The sequence below is a fragment of the Mytilus edulis genome, chromosome 6, assembly GCF_963676685.1.
Source record: "Mytilus edulis chromosome 6, xbMytEdul2.2, whole genome shotgun sequence".
NCBI lineage: Eukaryota > Metazoa > Mollusca > Bivalvia > Mytilida > Mytilidae > Mytilus > Mytilus edulis.
This window is the reverse complement of record NC_092349.1, coordinates 22,211,854-22,219,947: the sequence shown is the minus strand read 5'-3', so window position 1 is coordinate 22,219,947 and position 8,094 is coordinate 22,211,854. Positions and strand designations below refer to the sequence as shown.

Sequence of the window (8,094 nt, the reverse complement as noted above, 5' to 3'; positions counted from 1 at the left end):
GAGAGTTTCAAGTGAACTCGGCCACTATTTACTGATTTAGTTAGATTTGTTGTAAATATGCACACTACGTTAAACTAATTGTGTCATTTTACTATCATTAACACCTATTTAGAGAGGGGAAATAGACTTTGCAGTTCTAAAAGTTTTCAATTTAAACCTCTAAGTGGTTCTGGAACAAACCAATCATATTCTAAATGTTAATAATTATCAACTAATACCAATGAAAGTATAAGGAAGTACTAAAATATAAACTATAGAGTTCATTGATTCCATTTAGCCTTAATCGATGCTTAAAACTTTTTATTTTAAAACGGTAAGAATGATTTTGGTTTTTTCTCCCTTATTTCTAAGAAAGATCGTAAGGTGCTTAACATTTATAGCATTTCTTTAAAGTATCAGGAATTATTGGTTTTCTCACAAAGATTTTAGCTCATTTTGTCATGCTTATGAGTAATGTTATTATCGTGGGTTATGGTTAAGAATAATTTGATGGCTTTCAAGCATATGTATATGCACTAAATTTTCAAATGGATTTTCAAAAGGGTATCCTCAGCAATTTAATAGCACATAACGATTTGTTATATTTTTTGGAAAGGCCTAGGATAAACGAGCGAATGTGTTTTACATGCTGTTGGCCATGGAGATGGGAAATATTGCATTTTATTACGTTCTATGTCAATTGGTCTCTGGTAGAGAGTTGTCGCATTGGCACTCTTATCGTATCTTCTTATTTCATATAGACTTATGTATTACCCAAAAACATATATTGTGTTGCTGTTTGCGTTACTTCCAGTGGGAAATATTACATGCATATTCAGTACAACCAAACAATTAGAAGTATCCATATTGATGTGCAAAAAATCAATTTCCAGCGGAGATGGGCCTCAGCTGGTCCTTAGATAAAATGCATATACATGAGGATGCAATGGTGTTTGAAAAATTAACAAGCTTAGCGAACAAATTAAACCTAGTACGCATTCTTCATGTTTATAAAAATATCAACTAGTTTCAATTATTCAGGAAATCAAAGTTAGACGGAAGCGGAAATGAAGACTTCAACTAGTCAAGTTATTGTTTTATTGGTGATAGGTAACGTATTCAAAGTTATTTAGGAGATTTGTATGCATACTTTTAACCTTCGGGCTCAAATTAGAAGATATAAATAGGCAATTTAAATTAATTTAAACATGATACACAATTAACTATAATGTGAATAAATCAGAAAAATGATTATGTTGGTTAGTGTACCTCCTTATGTACGCGTGTAAATGGATGTCTGTTTTCTAATTTTTATTTATAGGGGGTATTTAGGGGGGTGGTTTGAAACCAATTGCGAAATAAAAAAAAATGCATATGTAGAAGAAAAACAAATACAAAGGAGAAAAGACAAAACGTTCGAACAGACAACAATAACAAAACACTACACAGATAGATAGTTAAAAAGCACGAAACCAACCAAAATCTAAAGAGTGAGATGTTTCCTTCATGTATTCAGTTCCTGCTCCAATTGGTTCTGTGCCTTCCCTATTCACTGCTGGGCCATAAAACCAATTCAAATTCAAGATATTCGATACATTGCACTTTAATTTAAAACTGTTGAATGTAATTTTGATGAAATTTATGTAAAAAAAACAAACCATATATTGTGTTTCAGTATGTAAAATTGAGGGTATGGTAAATACATGTATCTACCTAAACGTTACGGAAGGTTCTACGGCAGTCTTAAAGTGTCCAACTAGACCAGTGTATACTTGGTCGGATGCACAAGCTGACAAAATTTATACATTAAACGATGACATCAATCAGGAACTGAATATTTCGCAGAAAATGTATCTAGATAAAGATAGAAACCTCTTAATAAAAGACTTTGGAAAAGATGATGTGCGAACTTATCGATGCTCTACTAACGTTAAGAGCATTCCAATTTGGTACGACTTTAACATTAGATTAAAATGTGAGTAATTTTAAATATTTTACATTTACCAAATTTATCAAATAAAAAGGCAATATTAACACTGCATTATTGTTCCAATTGAAGTGATGAGCTTAGGTACTTGCAAATTGAATAAGACTGCAGTTAAAAATACTTGATGGAAGAAAAAGTTTACACGGATGGCTTTCTGTTAATGTTTCCATTGGTTGCCCGATTTGTTTTTTTATATACATAATGACAAACATATCAACCACTTCTGTAACAGTTAAATTATACTATATCAAAATGTTTAAGCAACATTTTTTCTTGAAAATCATGAATGAACAGAATTTGACATAATATAAACAATTTTGATGGCATACTTTATGCTGCCTATGCGTTATGGGCTTTGTTCGTTGAGGAAGGCTGTACGGTGACCGATAGCTGTTAATTTCTGTGTCATTTGGTCTCTTGCGGAGAATTGTCAATCACACCACCATCTTCTTTAACTATATTTGAAAGAGAAAACACTTTTTTTCCACGAAACTTATTTTAAATAATTCATGAAGAGAAGTCAATTCATAATTGGGATCACCAACTTTACATATATTTGAAAATGGAAATGGGGAATGTGTCAAAGAGACAACAGCCAGACCATACAACAGACAACAACAGAAGGTCACCAATAGGTCTTCAATGCAGCGAGAAACTACCGCACCCAGAGGCGTCCTTCTGCTGGTCCCTAAACAAAATTAACATCTATACTAGTTCAGTGATAATGGATTTATACTAAACTCCGAATTATACATAAGCGACTAAAATTAAAAATCACACAAGACTAACAAAGGACAGGGGCTCCTGGCTTGGGACAGGCGCAAACATGCGGCGAGTTAACATGTATACGTGTGTAAACTTTAACCTTAAATTTAAATGGTTTTCATTTCAGTTAAGCCAATATCTTATAAAAATGACAGAAATATTACACTAATCTCAGTTGTTGGAAATGTAACCAATATTTCGCTAGATGTGAACAGCTATCCCGCACCAACGGTATCATGGGGAACCGGAAATGGCGGCACACTTGGGAACTGGAAAGTGTCAACCTGGTCAAACGATACATCAATCCATCGTCTAATAACCTCTGTGTTATTAACAGCACGTGACCAATTTGGCTTATATCGAGCTGTTATTAGAAATTCAGAAGGCAGTATAGACATATGCATTAGATTTGTTGAAGGTAATAAATATAGTAATGTTTTAAAAAGAAAACATAATTTTACATTTTAGATAGTTGTCTCATTTCCTTATTTTTATATATAAAAAAACATCCTTATATTTTGGTCTCTGTTAGATAGTTGTCTCATTGGGATTCCCTCCACATCTCCTTATTCTCGTATTTGGACAGGAAAAGGAGCTTATGGCAAGTAAAAACTAGTTAAACGAAAAAACCAACCCTCGAATCATATATACTAGAATTAGACCGCGAGATCGCAGTACAATTGTGCAAGTGTTGAAACTAAGAGATTGTCAATTTCGCGGGCAGTACGTCAATTGAGCATGCTCGAAGGCGTATAAAACTAAGATCGATAAAAGTCTCGAATTTGAATATTTTCTATAAAAAAGGGGCGTTTCCTGAGGAAAAATGATTGTATGAAGGACAAATTGAGAAAGTTAAAAACACTACATTCATACGTCATATCACAAAGATTTCAACTATACATGTTTACAAAGGAAATGCTGCTTCCTTTAGTAGTATAGATATATGGATGTTCATTTTATATATATTTCAGAAAACATGGTTGATGTGCAACCAAAAAGTATTGTATGTAAAACCACACAGACGGTCAAATTAAGATGTAAAGTTAAAAATGTCGAAGACCCTTTGCCAAAATTCATTTGGAATCAATACTTAAATGGTGTGCACATTCGTAGACTGCATGGAGAAGATCATTACTATGTTTCGGTTCTTTCTATAGCGTACTGCAGTTATCAAGATCTTGGCAATTACTCTTGCACGGTAGCATGCAACGGAAGAAACATGACGTCAACCGCTTACGTAATAGTTCAAGGTAAGATACGATACCCTATCATCTTGCGTACAACCGAGACAAGAATATTCCCTTTGCAGGTGCTTGTTGAATGTTGTCTTAAAGGGGTCGACTGCAAGGCCACTGTTGAATAATTAAAGTCATCTTATGTTATGATTATTTTATAGTTGACATACACCCATATAATTGTAGTTTCCAGGACGAATCCTGTTTTATCAGGTAATATGTCGAATATTTGATAAACATTACAATTCGGAGAAAAGATATAAGAAAGGCTGAAGAACAAAGAATATTCAAAATTATACTTTAAGTAAAAAAACAATATGTTCCCGGCATGGTTAAAAAAAAATGACAAAAAGACAACACACCACTGGTAAAGATTGTCTGAGGGGTGGTCTCAGGGGCTCCGGAAGGCAAAACACAACACTAATAACTTAAGACTGAGGGTGGTCGCAGGGGCTCCTTTTAAATAGAGATAAAAGTTACTTCGAAAAACTACAATCTATAGTTTATGCAGTTCATGTTGTTTGATTGGGTTCTTTACTTACAGGAGCGCCAGTAGTAATCAAACAAGATGTGATAGCCGATTCATCAAATATAACACTGGCAGTCACATACATTACGGAACCACCACTGATGTATATCTTATGGTATATTAACGACGAGATCGTAAAAGAAAGCAATTCTAGTAACCAAACGGATATATTTATACAAAACATCAAAGTAAATGTTCATATCAACTACCACCAAACACCAATAACCAGGAATGTCCATCAGAGTCAGCTGTCATTCAGCCGAGCCATAGTTTCGCATATGGTTACTATCAGCTGCCATTTAAAAAATAGGATTGGAAGCAGAGAACCATTATTTGAAGCAAACATGTTAGCTATGACTATTAATAATAAAGAAATAAGTAATATAATTTACATAAGAACAACCGAATTAAAATCAACACGTGACGATATTACAGTTTCTTCACATTTAAATGAAAAACAAGGTATTTAAATTATGACAAAATAGTATGATGATAGTTTCTGAAATTCAAATCGTTTTACAAGACACCATGAAAATTATTTAAATATAACTTAAAACTTGTACAAAATACCATACATGGAAAACTAGAGTGAGCAACTATAACCACAAAAAACAGATACCTATGTATTTCATATACATTGTGTCATATTGAAAATCTAATTTGTAGATATTGACTGAGAGTCTTTTGGAATATGAATGGGGATCGGGGTGATTTCTGAGAAGTTTGAGCTTACACTCAGTAACTTTGAGCTTACTTGAAGTTTCTTTAGAGTGAATAATAGTTTATGACTTTTTTTTTAACTTATTCGGCTTACATGGCTAAGGCAATTTGAATCTTTACCCGGGGTTAAAAAAAACATAGTGATTGAAATAATTCCAAATTTTATAAACATTAAATTCACAGAAACAACTTTTTTTTAAACACTCCACTCTAAAAGACAACCGAGTATTACCTAACTTATGATAAGCATTCAATTTTAACATGCTTTTTTCTAGTACTGTTTAAAGGGAAATCATTCTATAGATGTGTGTTGTGTCATTTTGATTGATGTATTGATAGTTCGTTGCTCAACGTCCAGTGGCAAATATTTCATACATATTCAGGACGAGAACAAATTGATAACACATACAATAGATAGGTCATGTAATTGAGGTCGTACGGTATAAGGTCGGAAAATTTCGACCGTCACTAGGAAAGGAGGGTATATTTGATAGGGACAGACATTTGGCCTTGAAACATGCCACCTGCAGGCTCCGCTATTTCGAAACTAGGATTTCTACAACAAAGAAACAAAAGCCAACATTATCTTAATTTTGATTATTAAAAGTTCCGAATTTTGTTTCGTCTTTTTTCAGATAGTGTAACCATAAACAAGTTGATATTTATTTATGTGGCAGTTCTATGTACTGGTGTTTTGACTACCATCGTTATTGTCGCTGCAATAGTCAGAAAATATGTTAAAGTGAAATTGTCAGGTAGGTTTTATTTTCGCTAATAAAAAATTAGCTTTCTTTTCTATATTGTTTAATGTCAATGAAAGGTCACTTCGGTAATATTTTTGCCATTTTTTTTTTATTTCTTAAGTGTAAAGTTCAAGGGACCCAACGTCAGCGAAGAGTGAGAAAAAACTCCAAAGGTCTGGAAATGTGAGTGGGGGCTCCCTTCATTTATTGATTATTAAAGTTTTCTCTGTTCTTCTAGTTTATTTTCATCTCTTTTTACCTATTTTTTTTTATTCTTTATTATTTTGCGCTTTGTTCTTCACCTTTTGCCCATTATTCTCTATTATGTAAACCCCAACCAGACCTTTGTATGCTTGACATAATAGATATAAGAAGATGTGGTATTAGTGCCAATGAGACAACTTTCCATCCAAGTAACAACATATAAATGTAAAACATTATAGGTCACGGTACGGCCTTCAACAAGGAGCCTTGGCTCACACCAAACAACACGCTATACAGGGCCCCGAAATTACTAATGTAAAACCATTCAAACGGGGAAAACCAACGGTCTAATCTATGTAAAAACCAGAAACGAGAAACACGTATGGACTAAATAAACAGACGACAACTACTGTACATCAGATTCCTAACTTAGAACGTATATTTCATGTTGAATAACAAAATTTCTCACGATCTTATAATGTTACATGTAAGCATTAAACTAGAATAGGAAAAAGGAAATCAAAACCAGAGTTCCAAGATAAAAGGGTAGTACATGTATCAACGTCAAGGTCGGAACGTCATATCACAGTTTAGGTTTTGTATGTCTCTTTTGAATGTCAACAAAGATCAAACCATTTAGATATAAAAACATAATATACTGTTAAATTTCAGTTGATATTACACCCAGTACCAGAGCCTTAACTAACAGGTGACTAATTTAAATTTTAATTTAAGTAATTAAGCTATACAAACTGCTGTTGCCGTTTACATCGAAAATGTATGATATGATTGCACATGAAACAACTCTCCACAAGAGATCAAATGACACAGAAATTACAGCCTAAGGTCATCGTACGACTTTCAACAATGAGTAAAGCCCACACCGCATAGTCCGCTATAAAACACACCGAAATCGCAAATGTGAAACAGCCCATACGAGAAAACTAACGGCCTAATTAATGTACAAAAAACAAAATGAACGAAAAACAAATATATTACACAACAACAAATGTCAACCACTGAAAAACAGGCTCCTGGCTTGGGACAGATATATAAATACAGAATGTTGTTGCTGCCAGCTGGTGGGGTTAATCTGGAAAAGCGGTATGACAGTAAAACATAAGAACGAACTTTGAAAATCATTTACGGCTATTTTCCTAAATATTTGTTCGAGCATTCAATAACATCATGAAAAGTGAAACCCAGCCTATCTGATGATTAGAATTGCAAAACTTAATTAGAATGCATGAACAAACAGTAAAAGAAACAAAGCAAATCAAACCTTTGAACTACATGCTTTAGGAAAATAGCTGTAAAGAAGCTTGTCAATAAATGACCTATCAGATTGATACACACATACAAATGCAAATATAAAAACACGTGGACGTGTAAAAGTTTATAATTCTTATATCATTTGCATATCTATAAATACCCCCCCCCCCCCCCCCCCCCAAAAAAAAAAAAGAAAGAAATAAAATAAATGCACTGAAGCTTCGAAAATGTATAAAAATAAAATTTGAATTTACGCCATGGCAAAACACGACGTCATACGATTGAAATCTTTCAGACGGAAGGTTATTTCGTTACTTGTACGCTTCAAATTCGGATAGTATCTAATTAAAATGAAGTTTTTGAGGTAGGTGCTAGTTCATTTTAGATTATGCTGCATTTATCGAACATTTAAAATTTTAGAAAGTCAAGATGGCGGCGTACTCCTTAGTTACGACATGCCATTATGCTTCTGATGGTACATATAGTAGCCATTAAAGTAATAATGTAAATTAATTATCGCGTATGTTTGGCTGAAGAATTATAAGGATTAAACACATTTTTTCTAGAGGTTATTGATGTGTAAACCGGGTCTCTAACTCACAAACTTTACATCCTTCGGACTTTTATTCAGTTTGTGAGTTAACCGCCCCGGTTTACACA

The 8,094-nt window shown here is 33.5% G+C and overlaps 1 long non-coding RNA gene across 1 annotated transcript; it reads left to right on the top strand.

The window, feature by feature from the left end:
* Positions 1 to 1,551: 1,551 nt before the first annotated feature.
* LOC139526024 (uncharacterized) lies at positions 1,552 to 3,976 on the top strand. The gene is made up of 3 exons (XR_011665092.1): positions 1,552 to 1,954; positions 2,859 to 3,149; positions 3,703 to 3,976. It is a non-coding gene; the product is annotated as an uncharacterized lncRNA (long non-coding RNA).
* The last annotated feature ends 4,118 nt before the right edge of the window (positions 3,977 to 8,094 follow it).